This window comes from Oncorhynchus mykiss, chromosome 12 (assembly GCF_013265735.2).
Source record: "Oncorhynchus mykiss isolate Arlee chromosome 12, USDA_OmykA_1.1, whole genome shotgun sequence".
Lineage (NCBI taxonomy): Eukaryota > Metazoa > Chordata > Actinopteri > Salmoniformes > Salmonidae > Oncorhynchus > Oncorhynchus mykiss.
Window position 1 is genome coordinate 7,567,564 of NC_048576.1, and position 19,732 is coordinate 7,587,295.

At 50.7% G+C, this 19,732-nt stretch overlaps 1 protein-coding gene across 2 annotated transcripts in view; it reads right to left on the minus strand.

Annotated features, from left to right (window-relative positions):
* Positions 1 to 18,963, minus strand: part of atp8b1 (ATPase phospholipid transporting 8B1) — a 75,505-nt gene extending 56,542 nt beyond the window's left edge. For both annotated transcript variants that reach the window (XM_036936796.1, XM_036936795.1), the window contains exon 1: positions 18,593 to 18,963. The gene's annotated coding sequence lies outside the window, so the exon portion shown is untranslated. The remainder of the gene's footprint in view (positions 1 to 18,592) is intronic.
* Between the last annotated feature and the right edge of the window lie 769 nt (positions 18,964 to 19,732).

Sequence of the window (19,732 nt, forward strand, 5' to 3'; positions counted from 1 at the left end):
TAGGTTTCTATTTGGGATGCACTACTGTTGACCAGGGCTAGTGCTCTATATAGGGTATATGTAGGTTGCTATTAGGGATGCAGCCAGCCCTTCAGGTGACTACGCTGCTCTGTAGAGCTACCTCTTCAACACATGCCAAACTACACCCATCACAAATCACAGTAGAACCACAGCCAGAAATGTCAAGTCAGTCTGCCATTATTCCAGCTCAGGTAAAAAAAATATATATAAATATATATTTTTTTAAATTGATGGAAATTAATCACAGAACTAGACTTAAAAAAAAAAACTCTTCACCCTGTCCCATGTCCACTCAACTGCACTGCCAAATCCAAAACAGCAATGGCAGCACAACAACTTGGGGTATTTATTGAGCCAATAATATGTAGGTAAGCATTTTGTGCCATGATATACATGTAGATTACTACTACCAATAATACACAGAACACACTATCATATATGGCTTTCAATGTCGTTAGATTATAGCAACATAAAAAATGGGTAATGGTCAAACATCCTAAAATGCCTCCGAGTGTGCCTCCGAGTGTGCCTCCGAGTGTGCCTCCGAGTGTGCCTCCGAGTAACTCAGTGTTAGCCTTTTGGCAGCAAGGTATTTTAGTCTCTTGGTGAGGAGGTCATGACTGAGGAGTGTTTTTCGGCCATTATAAAGTCTGACATATTCCAATGATTGCCTCCTCACACCCACCAAAGCCAAAAACCTGTTACATACCCCGAAACCACATGCTCTCTTTAATTAAAATAGAGCACTGAAGGAAAACATTCACACCAAACTGATAAGCCACGTGATCTGAATTACAAGTCCATTTTTACAAGCTTTTGTTAAACAGTTACAGAAATCAGGAAAAATAAAAAAAACAAAGGCTACTTCATATTTAAATTAGTTTGATAATGTTATGTACTTTAGGTGTTAGGCTGGCACTAAGACAGCAATGAATGAGCTGTATTCCGCCATAAGCAAACAGGAAAACACTCACCCAGAGGCGGCGACTCATAGTAGCCAGGGACTTTAATGCAGGGAAACTTAAATACGTTTTTCTATCATCATGTTAAAATGTGCAACCAGAGGGAAAAGAACTCTGGACCACCTACAGTTGAAGTCGGAAGTTTACATACACTTAAGGTTGGAGTGATTAAAACTAGTTTTTCAACTCCACAAATTTCTTGTTAACAAACTATAGTTTTGGCAAGTCGGTTAGGACATCTACTCTGTGCATGACAAGTCATTTTTCCAACAATTGTTTACAGACAGATTATTTCACTTATAATTCACTGTATCACAATTCCAGTGGGTCAGACGTTTACATACACTAAGTTGACTGTGCCTTTAAACAGCTTGGAATATTCCAGAAAATGAAGTCATGGCTTCTGATATGATGTCAATTAGCCTTTGAGTCAATTGGAGGTGTACCTGTAGATGTATTTCAAGGCCTACCTTCATACTCAGTGCCTCTTTGCTTGACATCATGGGAAAAATCAAAAGAAAACAGCCAAGACCTCAGGAAAAAAAAATTGTAGACCACAAGTCTGGTTCATCCCTGGGAGCCTGAAGGCACCACGTTCATCTGTACAAACAATAGTACGCAAGCCGTCATACCGCTCAGGAAGGATACGCACTCGGTCACTCGGTCTCTTAACATACTTTTCAAAAACTTTCTGCACCTGGATCCTGGACTTCCTGACGGGCCGCCCCCAGGTGGTAAGGGTAGGTAACAACACATCCGCCGCACTGATCCTCAACACAGGGGCCCCTCAGGGGTGCGTACTCAGGCCCCTCCTGTACTTCTTGTTCACTCATGACTGCACGGCCAGGCACGACTCCAACGCCATCATTAAGTTTGCTGACGACACAACAGTGGTAGGCCTGATCACCGAGAACGACGAGACAGCCTGTAGGGAGGAGGTCAGAGACCTGGCCGTGTGGTGCCAGAATAACAACCTCTCCCTCAACGTGATCAAGACAAAGGAGCTGACTACAGAAAAAAAAGAGGGCCGAGCACGCCCCCATTCTCATCGACATGGCTGCAGTGGAGCAGGTTGAGAGCTTCAAGTTCCTTGGTGTCCACATCAACAACAAACATGGTCCAAGCACACCAAGTCCGTCATGAAGAGGTCACAACAAAACCTATTCCCCTTCAGGAGACTGAAAAGATTTGGCATGGGTCTTGAGATCCTCAAAAGGTTCTTCAGCTGCACTAGGTTGCATCACTGCCTGGTACGGCAACTGCTCAGCCTCCGACCGCAAGGCTAGTGCGAGGGTAGTGCGAATAGCCCAGTACATCACTGAGTCCAAGCTTCCTGCCATCCAGGAACTCTATACCAGGTGGTGTCAGAGGAAGGCCCTAAAGAAAATGTCAAAGACTCCAGCCACCCCAGTCATACACTGTTCTATCTGCTACCGCATGGCAAGCGGTACCACTGCTACTCTCGGTTGTCATCTATGCATAGTCACTTTCATATTAACAACTCTACCTACATGTACATCCTACCTCAAATAACCAGTGGCCCCCGCACATTGACTCTGTACCAGTTCCTGACATTTAATACTAGTAAAAATTCCCTGTCTTAGGTCAGTTAGGATCACCACTTTATTTTAAGAATGTGAAATGTCAGAATAATAGTAGAGAGAATTATTTATTTCAGCTTTTATTTATTTCATCACATTCCCAGTGAGTCTTGGGTGAAATGTTTTGGGTAGCCTTCCACAAGCTTCCCACAATAAATTGGGTGAATTTTGGCCCATTCCTCCTGACGCAGCTGGTGTAACTGAGTCAGGTTTTGTAGGCCTCCTTGCTCGCATAAGATTTTTCCTCCCCTAACACGACCAATGTTGCGCCGCCTTGAGGGTCTCACGGTCACGGCCGGCTACGACGACAGCCTGGAAACGAACCCGGATCTGTAGTGACACAGCTAGCACTGTGATGCATTGTCTTAGAAGGCTGTGCCACTCGGGAGGCTCATCAAATCAAATGTTTAAAGTGTAGACCTTACTGTGAAATGCTTAGTTATAAACCCTTAAATCAACAATGCAGTTCAAGAAAGAGTTAAGAAAATATTTACTAAATCAAAAAAAATGTAAAAAATATTTTTTTAAATAAATTAAAAAGGTAGAATCAACCTTAACCTCCACACCCAAGGGGAGAGTTGCAAACAGCTAGGCTGTCGGTAGGCAGGTAGGCCGCACCCTTATTTGACTAACTAAGCAAGGTCTCTCGCTCCCTGTCTGCAGTGATGTAACACTAACAGAGAGCGCCACTTCTACCATTCCTTCCTTCCTGCTGTGCAGTGCTTAGTGGTCTGAATAATCTCTCCTTCCTCCTGAAGTGGGAACTCAATGGGTGTGTTCAAGTAGTAAGGCTAACGAAGCCAACTAGACAAAAGTTGCCAAATTGAGTCGGGGTTGGGGGGGGGGGGGGGTTGCATCTGCGACAGCCGAAAGTCCAACACTGAAGTGGTTTTCCAACAGCAAGGCTATGATCAACGTTGCAGTGTCAACGTAGCTGCTATTGTTTATTAAAAAACTGTTTATTTACTGTTAAAATAAAATATGAAAAATAAGCTTTATTATCCCCCAAATCATACACTCAAATTGAAAACATAATGGGTGTACAATTCATTGGTCAGAGAGAGAGGTCTCATATCACTTTCATTTGTATCCCTGTAGCATTAGTATTGAGGCAAAGTTGGTTCCTGTCTGAGTGATGTCTTTGGCGACGTTCGCATGGGTCACACAAAAAACAAAGAGTGATTGGTCAACAAATAGGGCCTCCCACTAAGCAGGCGATTGCTGCATGGTACTAGTTGGTGAGAAGCAACTCTCCCGAGTCCGTACGGGAGTTGCAGCGATGAGACAAGACTCTACTAATTAAATACCACAAAATTGGGGAGGAAAAAAGGGTAAAAAATAAACTATTTTAATGGAGACGAGTTGCATGACCAATAATCTGTCCGTTCTCCCGAAGTGTGCGCTTCCCTTCGTGGATTTGAAACAAAATAACTGGTAGCCTATATAGTCTATTCGCTGCTTAGTATGTGTGGGGAGTATGTGAATGGATGTTTTAAGTGGATACATTTTGTCTAGCCTTCACATACCTGGCTGGCCTTTGTGTGTTGCATTATGGGGATAAAAAATGTCCAACTTGCATGTCGACTGCAAGAAGCACTGCTTCTTGACAACGCACATCCAACTCGGAAAGCCAGCTGCACCAATGTGCAGGTCGGAGGAAGGGAGAGGAAGGAAACCAGGCGACCTGGTCAGCGTGCACTGCGCCCCGGCCCACCACAGGTGGTGCGCGATGAGTGCGCGATGAGGCTAAACCCTCCCTAACGACACCGGGCCAATTGTGCGTCGCCCCATGGACCTCCCGGTCGCGGCCGGCTGCAGCCTGGGCTCGAACCCAGAATCTCTGGTGGCACAGCTAGCACTGCGATGCAGTGCCTTAGACCACTGCGCCACCCGGCAGGCTCCATGATCATCTTGTGTAAAGACTATAAACTACTAAAATAAATCAAATATGACGATCTGGCAGTCTGCCTGGCAGTAGTCTATGACCATGCTGTGATTTGAGAGAGAACAAGTTCCTGAATACAAAAAACCACCAGAATGCTTGTGGAGGAGACATTGAGGCCCTATAACACGACTGTAGATTGACATACTGTACGAGGAGTACGTCTATCATCTGAAATGTTATGATCAAATTCAGGACAAAATTTAACGTGGCACGTTGAAGTATTTTGAATGTTGTCAATTGATTGTGTACGGTCCTTGAGATATCTCGAGTGTTGTGAAAGTTTTGTTTTTCCAAATTCTTAAGACATTACATTTCAAATCTGTGACAAGAAAATGTGTTTTCTGGCAGAGAACAGAACGAGGAATGCACTTCTAAAGTACAGCGAGCCTCTGACCTTACACTGCCACGACGATCCTACTAGTCTATGATTCTGAGAGCTCGAACACATGGATCACCACATGGAGAACATTCCCAAATTCACTCAAACAAATCAGTTTACCACAATCGAGATCAAAAATGCAGCAACTGTATTCTAGACCCACTGAGACATATTCCCTGAAATTCACTACCACTAAAATCAGTGGGATGGACTAAATATAAAATTTGACTTTTGGGTTGCATTCCAAATGTCACCCTATTCTATTCCCTATATAGTGCACTACTTTAGTCCACTTCGCTCTACACATACCGCGGTTTGTCCTGATCTCTGGCGGTATCCGTCGGCCTGGCCCGACGCATTGCCATGGCAACAATGCGGAAGAGGGGAGGGAGAAGAGGGACAACAGGCATTGGGAACACCTTTCAAAAGGAGCCTCGCTGCCTGCCTGCCTTCACATACCTGGCTGCCTGCCTGCCTTCACATACCTGGCTGCCTGCCTGCCTTCACATACCTGCCTGCCTGCCTTCACATACCTGCCTGCCTGCCTGCCTTCACATACCTGGCTGCCTGCCTGCCTTCACATACCTACCTGCCTGCCTGCCTGCCTTCACATACCTGGCCGCCTGCCTGCCTGCCTTCACATACCTGGCCGCCTGCCTGCCTGCCTGCCTTCACATACCTGGCTGCCTGCCTGCCTTCACATACCTGGCTGCCTGCCTGCCTTCACATACCTGGCCGGCTGCCTGCCTGCCTTCACATACCTGGCCGGCTGCCTGCCTGCCTTCACATACCTGGCCGGCTGCCTGCCTGCCTTCACATACCTGGCCGGCTGCCTGCCTGCCTTCACATACCTGGCCGGCTGCCTGCCTGCCTTCACATACCTGGCCGGCTGCCTGCCTGCCTTCACATACCTGGCTGCCTGCCTGCCTTCACATACCTGGCCGGCTGCCTGCCTGCCTTCACATACCTGGCCGGCTGCCTGCCTGCCTTCACATACCTGGCCGCCTGCCTGCCTGCCTTCACATACCTGGCCGCCTGCCTGCCTGCCTTCACATACCTGGCCGCCTGCCTGCCTGCCTTCACATACCTGGCCGCCTGCCTGCCTGCCTTCACATACCTGGCCGCCTGCCTGCCTGCCTTCACATACCTGGCCGCCTGCCTGCCTGCCTTCACATACCTGGCCGCCTGCCTGCCTGCCTTCACATACCTGGCCGCCTGCCTGCCTGCCTTCACATACCTGGCCGCCTGCCTGCCTGCCTTCACATACCTGGCCGCCTGCCTGCCTGCCTTCACATACCTGGCCGCCTGCCTGCCTGCCTTCACATACCTGGCCGCCTGCCTGCCTTCACATACCTGGCCGCCTGCCTGCCTTCACATACCTGGCTGCCTGCCTGCCTGCCTGCCTGTCTTCACATACCTGGCTGCCTGCCTGCCTGCCTTCACATACCTGGCTGCCTGCCTGCCTTCACATACCTGGCTGGCTGCCTGCCTGCCTTCACATACCTGGCTGGCTGCCTGCCTGCCTTCACATACCTGGCTGCCTGCCTGCCTGCCTTCACATACCTGGCTGCCTGCCTGCCTGCCTTCACATACCTGCCTGCCTGCCTGCCTTCACATACCTGGCTGCCTGCCTGCCTTCACATACCTGGCTGCCTGCCTGCCTTCACATACCTGGCCGCCTGCCTGCCTGCCTTCACATACCTGGCTGCCTGCCTGCCTTCACATACCTGGCCGGCTGCCTGCCTGCCTTCACATACCTGGCCGGCTGCCTGCCTGCCTTCACATACCTGGCCGGCTGCCTGCCTGCCTTCACATACCTGGCCGGCTGCCTGCCTGCCTTCACATACCTGGCCGGCTGCCTGCCTGCCTTCACATACCTGGCCGCCTGCCTGCCTGCCTTCACATACCTGGCCGCCTGCCTGCCTGCCTTCACATACCTGGCCGCCTGCCTGCCTGCCTTCACATACCTGGCCGCCTGCCTGCCTGCCTTCACATACCTGGCCGCCTGCCTGCCTGCCTTCACATACCTGGCCGCCTGCCTGCCTGCCTTCACATACCTGGCCGCCTGCCTGCCTGCCTTCACATACCTGGCCGCCTGCCTGCCTGCCTTCACATACCTGGCCGCCTGCCTGCCTGCCTTCACATACCTGGCCGCCTGCCTGACTGCCTTCACATACCTGGCCGCCTGCCTGCCTGCCTTCACATACCTGGCCGGCTGCCTGCCTGCCTTCACATACCTGGCCGCCTGCCTGCCTGCCTTCACATACCTGGCCGCCTGCCTGCCTTCACATACCTGGCTGCCTGCCTGCCTTCACATACCTGGCTGCCTGCCTGCCTGCCTGTCTTCACATACCTGGCTGCCTGCCTGCCTGCCTTCACATACCTGGCTGCCTGCCTGCCTTCACATACCTGGCTGGCTGCCTGCCTGCCTTCACATACCTGGCTGGCTGCCTGCCTGCCTTCACATACCTGGCTGGCTGCCTGCCTTCACATACCTGGCTGGCTGGCTGCCTGCCTTCACATACCTGGCTGCCTGCCTGCCTGCCTTCACATACCTGGCTGCCTGCCTGCCTGCCTTCACATACCTGGCTGCCTGCCTGCCTTCACATACCTGGCCGCCTGCCTGCCTGCCTTCACATACCTGGCCGCCTGCCTGCCTGCCTGTCTTCACATACCTGGCTGCCTGCCTGCCTTCACATACCTGGCTGCCTGCCTGGATTCACATACCTGGCTGGCTGGCTGCCTGCCTTCACATACCTGCCTGCCTGCCTGCCTTCACATACCTGGCGGTCTGCCTGCCTTCACATACCTGCCTGCCTGCCTGCCTTCACATACCTGCCTGCCTGCCTGCATTCAAATACCTGGCCGCCTGCCTGCCTTCACATACCTGGCTGCCTGCCTGCCTTCACATACCTGGCTGCCTGCCTGCCTGTCTTCACATACCTGGCCGCCTGCCTGCCTGCCTGCCTTCACATACCTGGCTGCCTGCCTGCCTTCACATACCTGGCTGCCTGCCTGCCTTCACATACCTGGCTGGCTGCCTGCCTGCCTTCACATACCTGGCTGGCTGCCTGCCTGCCTTCACATACCTGGCTGGCTGCCTGCCTGCCTTCACATACCTGGCTGGCTGCCTGCCTGGCTTCACATACCTGGCTGGCTGCCTGCCTGCCTTCACATACCTGGCTGGCTGCCTGCCTGCCTTCACATACCTGGCTGCCTGCCTGCCTTCACATACCTGGCCGCCTGCCTGCCTGCCTTCACATACCTGGCCGCCTGCCTGCCTGCCTGTCTTCACATACCTGGCTGCCTGCCTGCCTGCCTGCCTGTCTTCACATACCTGGCTGCCTGCCTGCCTTCACATACCTGGCTGGCTGGCTGCCTGCCTTCACATACCTGCCTGCCTGCCTGCCTTCACATACCTGGCCGCCTGCCTGCCTGCCTTCACATACCTGGCCGCCTGCCTGCCTGCCTTCACATACCTGGCCGCCTGCCTGCCTGCCTTCACATACCTGGCCGCCTGCCTGCCTGCCTTCACATACCTGGCCGCCTGCCTGCCTGCCTTCACATACCTGGCCGCCTGCCTGCCTTCACATACCTGGCCGCCTGCCTGCCTGCCTTCACATACCTGGCCGCCTGCCTGCCTGCACATACCTGGCCGCCTGCCTTCACATACCTGGCTGCCTGCCTGCCTGCCTTCACATACCTGGCTGCCTGCCTGCCTGCCTTCACATACCTGGCTGCCTGCCTGCCTGCCTTCACATACCTGGCTGCCTGCCTGCCTGTCTTCACATACCTGGCTGCCTGCCTGCCTGCCTTCACATACCTGGCTGTCTGCCTGCCTTCACATACCTGCCTGCCTGCCTGCCTTCACATACCTGCCTGCCTGCCTGCATTCAAATACCTGGCCGCCTGCCTGCCTTCACATACCTGGCTGCCTGCCTGCCTTCACATACCTGGCTGCCTGCCTGCCTGTCTTCACATACCTGGCCGCCTGCCTGCCTGCCTGCCTTCACATACCTGGCTGCCTGCCTGCCTTCACATACCTGGCTGCCTGCCTGCCTTCACATACCTGGCTGGCTGCCTGCCTGCCTTCACATACCTGGCTGGCTGCCTGCCTGCCTTCACATACCTGGCTGGCTGCCTGCCTGCCTTCACATACCTGGCTGGCTGCCTGCCTGGCTTCACATACCTGGCTGGCTGCCTGCCTGCCTTCACATACCTGGCTGGCTGCCTGCCTGCCTTCACATACCTGGCTGCCTGCCTGCCTTCACATACCTGGCCGCCTGCCTGCCTGCCTTCACATACCTGGCCGCCTGCCTGCCTGCCTGTCTTCACATACCTGGCTGCCTGCCTGCCTGCCTGCCTGTCTTCACATACCTGGCTGCCTGCCTGCCTTCACATACCTGGCAGGCTGGCTGCCTGCCTTCACATACCTGCCTGCCTGCCTGCCTTCACATACCTGGCCGCCTGCCTGCCTGCCTTCACATACCTGGCCGCCTGCCTGCCTGCCTTCACATACCTGGCCGCCTGCCTGCCTGCCTTCACATACCTGGCCGCCTGCCTGCCTGCCTTCACATACCTGGCCGCCTGCCTGCCTGCCTTCACATACCTGGCCGCCTGCCTGCCTGCCTTCACATACCTGGCCGCCTGCCTGCCTGCCTTCACATACCTGGCCGCCTGCCTGCCTTCACATACCTGGCCGCCTGCCTGCCTGCCTTCACATACCTGGCCGCCTGCCTGCCTGCCTTCACATACCTGGCCGCCTGCCTTCACATACCTGGCTGCCTGCCTGCCTGCCTTCACATACCTGGCTGCCTGCCTGCCTGCCTTCACATACCTGGCTGCCTGCCTGCCTGCCTTCACATACCTGGCTGCCTGCCTGCCTGTCTTCACATACCTGGCTGCCTGCCTGCCTGCCTTCACATACCTGGCTGCCTGCCTGCCTGCCTTCACATACCTGGCTGGCTGCCTGCCTGCCTTCACATACCTGGCCGCCTGCCTGCCTGCCTTCACATACCTGGCTGCCTGCCTGCCTTCACATACCTGGCCGCCTGCCTGCCTGCCTTCACATACCTGGCCGCCTGCCTGCCTGCCTGTCTTCACATACCTGGCTGCCTGCCTGCCTGCCTGCCTTCACATACCTGGCTGCCTGCCTGGATTCACATACCTGGCTGGCTGGCTGCCTGCCTTCACATACCTGCCTGCCTGCCTGCCTTCACATACCTGGCTGTCTGCCTGCCTTCACATACCTGCCTGCCTGCCTGCCTTCACATACCTGCCTGCCTGCCTGCCTTCAAATACCTGGCCGCCTGCCTGCCTTCACATACCTGGCTGCCTGCCTGCCTTCACATACCTGGCTGCCTGCCTGCCTTCACATACCTGGCTGCCTGCCTGCCTGCCTGCCTTCACATACCTGGCTGCCTGCCTGCCTTCACATACCTGGCTGGCTGCCTGCCTGCCTTCACATACCTGGCTGGCTGCCTGCCTGCCTTCACATACCTGGCTGGCTGCCTGCCTGCCTTCACATACCTGGCTGGCTGCCTGCCTGGCTTCACATACCTGGCTGGCTGCCTGTCTTCACATACCTTGCTGGCTGGCTGCCTGCCTTCACATACCTGCCTGCCTGCCTGCCTTCACATACCTGGCTGCCTGCCTGCCTTCACATACCTGCCTGCCTGCCTTCACATACCTGCCTGCCTGCCTGCCTTCAAATACCTGGCTGCCTGCCTGCCTGTCTTCACATACCTGGCTGCCTGCCTGCCTGCCTTCACATACCTGGCTGCCTGCCTGCCTTCACATACCTGGCTGCCTGCCTGCCTTCACATACCTGGCTGGCTGCCTGCCTGCCTTCACATACCTGGCTGGCTGCCTGCCTGCCTTCACATACCTGGCTGGCTGCCTGCCTGCCTTCACATACCTGGCTGGCTGCCTGCCTGCCTTCGCATACCTGGCTGGCTGCCTGCCTGGCTTCGCATACCTGGCTGGCTGGCTGCCTGCCTTCGCATACCTGGCTGGCTGGCTGCCTGCCTTCGCATACCTGGCTGGCTGGCTGCCTGCCTTCGCATACCTGGCTGGCTGGCTGCCTGCCTTCGCATACCTGGCTGGCTGGCTGCCTGCATTCGCATACCTGGCTGGCTGGCTGCCTGCCTTCGCATACCTGGCTGGCTGGCTGCCTGCCTTCGCATACCTGGCTGGCTGGCTGCCTGCCTTCGCATACCTGGCTGGCTGCCTGCCTGCCTTCGCATACCTGGCTGGCTGCCTGCCTGCCTTCGCATACCTGGCTGGCTGGCTGCCTGCCTTCACATACCTGGCTGCCTGCCTGCCTTCACATACCTGGCTGGCTGCCTGCCTGCCTTCACATACCTGGCTGGCTGGCTGCCTGCCTTCACATACCTGGCTGGCTGGCTGCCTGCCTTCACATACCTGGCTGGCTGCCTGCCTGCCTTCACATACCTGGCTGGCTGGCTGCCTGCCTTCACATACCTGGCTGGCTGGCTGCCTGCCTTCACATACCTGGCTGGCTGGCTGCCTGCCTTCACATACCTGGCTGGCTGGCTGCCTGCCTTCACATACCTGGCTGGCTGGCTGCCTGCCTTCACATACCTGGCTGGCTGGCTGCCTGCCTTCACATACCTGGCTGGCTGGCTGCCTGCCTTCACATACCTGGCTGGCTGGCTGCCTGCCTTCACATACCTGGCTGGCTGGCTGCCTGCCTTCACATACCTGGCTGGCTGGCTGCCTGCCTTCACATACCTGGCTGGCTGGCTGCCTGCCTTCACATACCTGGCTGGCTGGCTGGCTGGCTGCCTGCCTTCACATACCTGGCTGGCTGGCTGCCTGCCTGCCTTCACATACCTGGCTGGCTGGCTGCCTGCCTTCACATACCTGGCTGGCTGGCTGCCTGCCTTCACATACCTGGCTGGCTGGCTGCCTTTCTTCACATACCTGGCTGGCTGGCCGGCTGCCTTCACATACCTGGCTGGCTGCCTTCACATACCTGGCTGGCTGGCTGCCTTTCTTCACATACCTGGCTGGCTGGCTGCCTGCCTCCACATACCTGGCTGGCTGCCTGCCTTCACATACCTGGCTGGCTGCCTGCCTTCACATACCTGGCTGGCTGCCTGCCTTCACATACCTGGCTGGCTGCCTGCCTTCACATACCTGGCTGCCTGCCTGCCTTCACATACCTGGCTGCCTGCCTGCCTTCACATACCTGGCTGCCTGCCTGCCTTCACATACCTGGCTCGCTGCCTGCCTGGCTTGGAACCTGAGACAAGAGATTCACTAAAGATTGTATGTTTGTTTTACTCTATGTGTAACTCTGTGTTGTTTGTGTCGAACTGCTTTGCTTTATCTTGGCCAGGTCGCAGATGCAAATGAGAACTTGTTCTCAACTGGCCTACCTGGTTAAATAAAGGTGAAATAAATCAAATAAACTAAGGCTTTCCGCCCCCATCTAGATATTTAACATAGCCCAACTGTCCCTCACCCAAATGCCAATGCTCCCCTGAGGGGCGAGGTCAGGGGTTAAAACACTGAGTTTAGCAGGAAACAAGAAACACAGTCCTCTTTACCCACTAGACCCTAACAGGAAACACAGTCCTCTTTACACACTAGAACCTAACAGGAAACACAGTCCTCTTTACCCACTAGACCCTAACAGGAAACACAGTCCTCTTTACCTACTAGACCCTAACAGGAAACACAGTCCTCTTTACCTACTAGATCCTAACAGGAAACACAGTCCTCTTTACCTACTAGATCCTAACAGGAAACACAGTCCTCTTTACCTACTAGATCCTAACAGGAAACACAGTCCTCTTTACCTACTAGATCCTAACAGGAAACACAGTCCTCTTTACCTACTAGATCCTAACAGGAAACACAGTCCTCTTCACCTACTAGATCCTAACAGGAAACACAGTCCTCTTTACCTACTAGATCCTAACAGGAAACACAGTCCTCTTTACCTACTAGATCCTAACAGGAAACACAGTCCTCTTTACCTACTAGACCCTAACAGGAAACACAGTCCTCTTTACCCACTAGACCCTAACAGGAAACACAGTCCTCTTTACCTACTAGATCCTAACAGGAAACACAGTCCTCTTCACCTACTAGATCCTAACAGGAAACACAGTCCTCTTTACCTACTAGACCCTAACAGGAAACACAGTCCTCTTTACCCACTAGACCCTAACAGGAAACACAGTCCTCTTTACCCACTAGACCCTAACAGGAAACACAGTCCTCTTTACCCACTAGACCCTAACAGGAAACACAGTCCTCTTTACCCACTAGACCCTAACAGGAAACACAGTCCTCTTTACCTACTAGATCCTAACAGGAAACACAGTCCTCTTCACCTACTAGATCCTAACAGGAAACACAGTCCTCTTTACCTAATAGACCCTAACAGGAAACACAGTCCTCTTTACCCACTCGACCCTAACAGGAAACACAGTCCTCTTTACCTACTAGACCCTAACAGGAAACACAGTCCTCTTTACCCACTCGACCCTAACGGGAAACACAGTCCTCTTTACCTACTAGACCCTAACAGGAAACACAGTCCTCTTTACCTACTAGACCCTAAAGGGAAACACAGTCCTCTTTACCCACTAGACACTAACAGGAAACACAGTCCTCTTTACCTACTAGACCCTAACAGGAAACACAGTCCTCTTTACCTACTAGACCAGGTATCCCCAAACTGGGGTACGTGCAACGCTGTCGAGGGTACGCCAAATAAAACTGTGATTCACATAATTTTATCCACATTTTAAAACAGTCCATTTATATTTTTTTCCCCTCGCCTGAGTAGCCTCGTTTCACTGCCAAACATAAAATGTAACCATCTAGTGTTCAGTGAAATAACAACACAGTGTAAAATACAGGTAGCCTAGTCAAATAATGAACATCCAATCGGCCTCCCGGGTGGTGCAGTGGTTAAGGGCACTGTACTGCAGCGCCAGCTGTGCCATCAGAGTCCCTGGGTTCGCGCCCAGGCTCTGTCGTAACCGGCCGCGACCAGGAGGTCCGTGGGGCGACGCACAATTGGCCTAGCGTCGTCCGGGTTAGGGAGGGATTGGTCGGTAGGGATCTCCTTGTCTCATCGCGCACCAGCGACTCCTGTGGCAGGCGTAGTGCGCGCTAGCCAAGGTTGCCAGGTGCACGGTGTAGCCTCTGACACATTGGTGCGGCTGGCTTCCGGGTTGAATGCGCGCTGTGTTAAGAAGCAGGGTTGTGTATCGGTTGTGTATCGGAGGACGCATGACATTCAGCCTTCGTCTCTCCCGAGCCCGTACGGGAGTTGTAGCAATGAGACAAGATAGTAGCTACTACAACAATTGGATACCACGAAATTGGGGAGAAAAAGGGGTAAAATGAAAAAAACAATTATAATAATAAACATCCAATTTCCAATTCCATCCAATTTCATTAACTCTCACGCTGGAATTCCACTAACGGTCTGTATGTAGCCAAACGTAGCTGCTGCTCGTGTTGGTATCTGGTAAAGCCACGACAGGGAGACATAGTGGAGTGTTAATGTGAGTGGAAGCAATTGCTCCCGAAGCCACTTGGGTACACTGCAGCATCCACTGAGAGGCTCTTGTGTACACAGCAGCATCCACCGAGAGGCTCTTGGGTACACTGCAGCATCCACCGAGAGGCTCTTGGGTACACTGCAGCATCCACCGAGAGGCTCTTGGGTACACTGCAGCATCCACCGAGAGGCTCTTGCTGACAAGGGAATGAACATCCAATCGGATGAATGAACATCCAATCGGATGTTCCCTTGTCAGCAAGAGCCTCTCGGTGGATGCTGCAGTGTACCCAAGAGCCGGTGGATGCTTTTTCTTCCCAATTTCGTGGTATCCAATTGTTGTAGTAGCTACTAACTTGTCTCATTGCTACAACTCCCGTACGGGCTCGGGAGAGACGAAGGCTGAATGTCATGCGTCCTCCGATACACAACCCAACCAGCCGTACAGCTTGAAAGACATTTTGGATACTACAGTGACAATGGTTACCTTTGTTAAAGCAAGGCCCCTGAACTCTCGTGTATTTTCTGCATTATGCAATGATATGGGCAGCGACCATGTAATGATTTTACAACATACAGAAGTTCGCTGGTTATCAAGGGGCAAAGTATTGACACGTTTTTTTTAATTGAGAGACGAGCTTCAAGTTCTTTACTGACCATAATTTTCACTTGTCTGACTGCTTGCATGATGACGAGTTTCTCACTCGACTGGTCTATCTGGGTGATGTTTTTTCTCACCTGAATGATCTGAATCTAGGATTACAGGGACTCTCCGCAACTATATTCAATGTGTGGGACAAAATTGAAGGTTTGATTAAGAAGTTGGAGCACTTCTCTGTCTGCATTAAAAAGGACAACACACGGGTCTTTCCATCATTGTATGATTTTTTTTGTGTGCAAATGAACTCAAGCTTACGGACAATGTCAAATGTGATATAGCGAAGCACCTGAGTGAGTTGGGTGAGCAATTACGCAGGTACTTTCCCGAAATGGATGACACAAACAACTGGATTAGTTATCCCTTTCATGTCCTGCCTCCAGTCCACTTACTGAACAACAGAGCCTCATCGGTTCTGTGAACATTATATTTAAAATCAGAAGCCACTGCCAGATTATCCTGCATTGGCAAATAGCGCTGTTAAGACACTGGTGCTCTTGGCAACCATGCACCTATGTGAGAGTGGATTCTCAGCCCTCACTAGCAGGAAAAATCTATACAGGCACAGACTGTGTGTGGAAATTGATTTAAGACAGAATCTCTCCAATACAACCCAACATTGCAGAGTTGTGTGCATCCTTTCAAGCACATCCTTCTCCTTAACCTGTGGTGAGTTATTCAAAATTTCAAATGAACCAATAAGGTTTTATATGTAAGATGGTTAAATAAAGAGCACAATTATTATATAATTATTTATGCCCTGGTCCTATAAGAGTTCTTTGTCACTTCCCACGAGCCGGGTTGTGACAAAAACTCACACTCATTCTTATGTTTAATAAATATGTTGTAGTGTGCGTGTGTGTGTGTGGCAGGCTTACAATGATGTCAAAAAAACAACATTTGCCTTACAAGTCAGGATTCAAATCTTGCTTTCTTGGTACACTTTCTAGGGCCATTTATTTCCATACGGAGAGAAACAGGGGGACAGACTTGCTTTGCCCTATAGTCTCCATCACACGCCTTGCCCCTCATGGTCAGCTCGGTCTATCACGTAACTAACTAACATAACTTCCTGGGGCCTTGCCCCTCATGGTCAACTCGGTCTATCACGTAACTAACAAGAGACTCAACAACCACGTTTCCTGGGGCAAACGCAGTAAAACGTGTACAAATCTTTATGAGGACAAGTATTTGGCCTATTGCATGGTTCAACCTTACATTGTGACATGACTTGTAGCCCTCAACATGTCTGAACTAGAGTGTAGATTTCACATCTATAATAAACAATAACAATAAGCCCTGCCACAGAGTTTTTCTAAACCCAGAGGCACAACATCACGAGACTTCTGGGAATGCTTGTGAAACAGATCAAGTAGACCAGTTCGGGGTTTGAGAAGTGAAAAATTCTTCCATTAAATGTTTTTAATTTTCTCAAAAGCTAAAAGTCACAACCTATATATGAAGCAATGTCTTGAATAGTTTAACATGTTATTACTCCAACCCGTGACAAACTGACACAGTTTGGCGCAAGATGACAGTTAGACACAATTATGTTTTCCTGCGCTTGAGCTTAGCTAGCCAACGTCGCCTACAAGCGTTAACAGAGAAGCAGTCTCCACCTATCTTCATACTATACTGTCTTAGGCCCTACCTCAGGCTGTCCTCTAAGGAACACTTCACTGACTGGCCCTACCTCAGGCTGTCCTCTAAGGAACACATCACTGACTGGCCCTACCTCAGGCTGTCGTCTAAGGAACACTTCACTGACTGGCCCTACCTCAGGCTGTCCTCTAAGGAACACGTCACTGACTGGCCCTACCTCAGGCTGTCGTCTAAGGAACACTTCACTGACTGGCTGGGAGGAATATACAATAGGGGTGGAGGACATTAAAATTACAAGGCACCCTATTTCGTAAATATAATGCACTACCTTCGACCAGACTCCTATAAGCACTATACAGGAAATAGGGTGTAATTTGGGATGCAGACTGGAAACATAGAAGAAGATTAACGAGCACTCAGAGCGACACTACTTTCAGAGAAACACTACGCCTCAGGAGTTAATCTGTTGTTCCAGTACACTATGTACACTCAGAGTAACATTACACGTAAATACATATTCATCAGGACATTAACCAGTGTGTGTTTAACCAGGTCTGCTCCTATTCCCGTCAACCATTTAAACCCTACATCCTGCTTGGAAAAGCCACATGTTCAACCTGAAGCTACCCATGTGGAACACATTCAGGAAGTGCATTGACCCTCAGACCGTCCATTATAATGGTCAGTGGTCGAACGGCCAATCCATCACATGTAATATCATCCCCCAAAGAGCAGAGGTCGAGTAATCGGTGTTTTGTGTCCTCTAAGGACACTCCTGGGCTTTTCACACAAGACAGTGTTCTAGGGTTTACTGAGAATGGTGCAACAAACAAACATTCAGTCAGCGGCAGTCCTGTGGGCAAAAACAGCTTGTTGATGAGAGGTCAAAGGAGAATGGCGAGAGTCACGCATCGCCTGGTCCGACGAATCCCGGTTCCTGTCGCGTCATGCTGATGGCAGAGTCATGATTTGGTTGGTGTATGCAGCATGAGACCATGGCCCCCTTCCTGCCTGATGGGGGTGGTGCAATGGTGTGAGGAATGTTTTCCTGGCACTTTAGGTCCCTTGATACCAATTGAGCAACGTTACCATGCCCCAAATAATTCAGGCTGTTCTGGAGGCAAAGAGGGTCCGACCTGGTAGTAGATGGGTGTACATACTAAACTGGCCACTAAGTGTGTGTTTACCGTTCTAATAAAAATAAATGTAGGATGTTGCACAGTGTTCAGCCAACATCCTAAATTGTCTGGAAAAATCCAAAAATGGTGGTGTTTTTTTCCCCCACGGCTCGCTTTTAAATCTAGTTGAGGAAAATGATGCATTTGCAGCCTGAATCAAGGATGCTTTATGTACGAGCCGGTCCATAGGGGCCAGGTGTGTATTACCGGGAATGCACATCAATCCAAGACTCTAGCGCAGATCTAGCGGCCTGCCGGCCATTGTCAGCTACCTTTGCTGTGTGTTTATATAAAAAGAGTGAGAATCCCTTCTCCATTCTGAAGCAACCCTATAGATTGTGTGTCGAGACACACTGTCTCCAGGAAGAGTATCAAGACTACAATTAAATGTCATTCACATCCCGTGTAGGGAATCATTATAAAGTGTTAACAAACAATTCAAGTGTAAAAAAAGGATATGGAAAAGTTCAACTACACTGAAACAAAGCAAATCTGTATATAAGTGGTCTGTTCATAGCCAATATGTGATCAATTAAATCGCCTTTAAAATTTGGATTTCCTCGATTTGATTCAGTTTTCGATTTGTAGATGTGGATGAAATGTCAGTGGATGAAATAACGTCAACGTGCGAACGTCACACTTGACAAATCCTTGAAAATAACTTTAATTTGGAGGCGGATAATACAGCTAACTACTCACCAGTATTATTCTATGTCGATAATTTCTTCTTTTTTTCCCGTGTGATCTTCCAGTTTCTGGTTATTGTACCATGTTTGTTCTGTCCTCGCCACAAACAATTGTGGAGTTTTGTTCACTCCCTTTACCTGCGTAATGGCTACCTGGCTACATACCAACCCTGAAACTTGACAAACTGGCCTGACAGGATGAGTTTTAAATATAACTTAACAAAAAAAAAAACGCCTTCTGTTTCATTAAAACAAAAAAAAAGCATTTCGGAGCTGAAAGGACATGTAGTTTACACACTACCCATCTCTTTGACTGACACGCACGTGACCAACCGGGTAACGATGTAATCCCAATCAAACGGAACGAGGAGGTTTTGGCTAGAAGGGATACAGTTTGTCAGAATTGACTTTTCGTATCAGGTTAAGAGAATTTACGCAGCAGGTTAGGGTTACTGTAGGCTATGGAAAGGGAATGGGTTAGGGTTTGCTAAAAGGTTCAAATAAAATAATTGACATCAATTTGTATCTCATCTAGCCAAGACATTAATCAGTTGCATGATGAACTGCTTTATATCCGTAAATAAAAGTATATGTAAAGACTGCCCCCATTGACAACTCACAATGACATTAGCTATATTACTATATAGCATGTTTAATTGTAAAGTGTTCCTATTATAAACATTTGTACATTAATGTAAATGTCATGCTCTTATAGTTATTTTGCTATTAACCACATGACTATGAGGCCAATGTGTCGCTATGTTAAGAATGCAATCAAATACTGAGGTAAAATTAGTTTCAGGTTGGATATTCGCCTGTAGTTTTCCTAACCTCCACCAACAGCAGTTAGGGACCTTCAACATAGTGACAAATCCATTTTTTTCTAATTTCAATAGCTATTTAACCATTACTCCTAAAACGTTTGGTTCTAGCTAACCCGATGGCATAGACACACATAAAAAAACATGTTTTCTTTGGTCGATTTACATCTCGCACTATTTTAAATTATTTATTTACATTTTTTTAAATTTCAATAGCTCATTGGTCATATGACCTAATGACTTCAAACAAGGTTCAGAATGTCCACTGACCCTTCTATATTGCACACCCTTTTAGTTTGTCCATTTTCCTCTCACGGGATTTTACATTCATT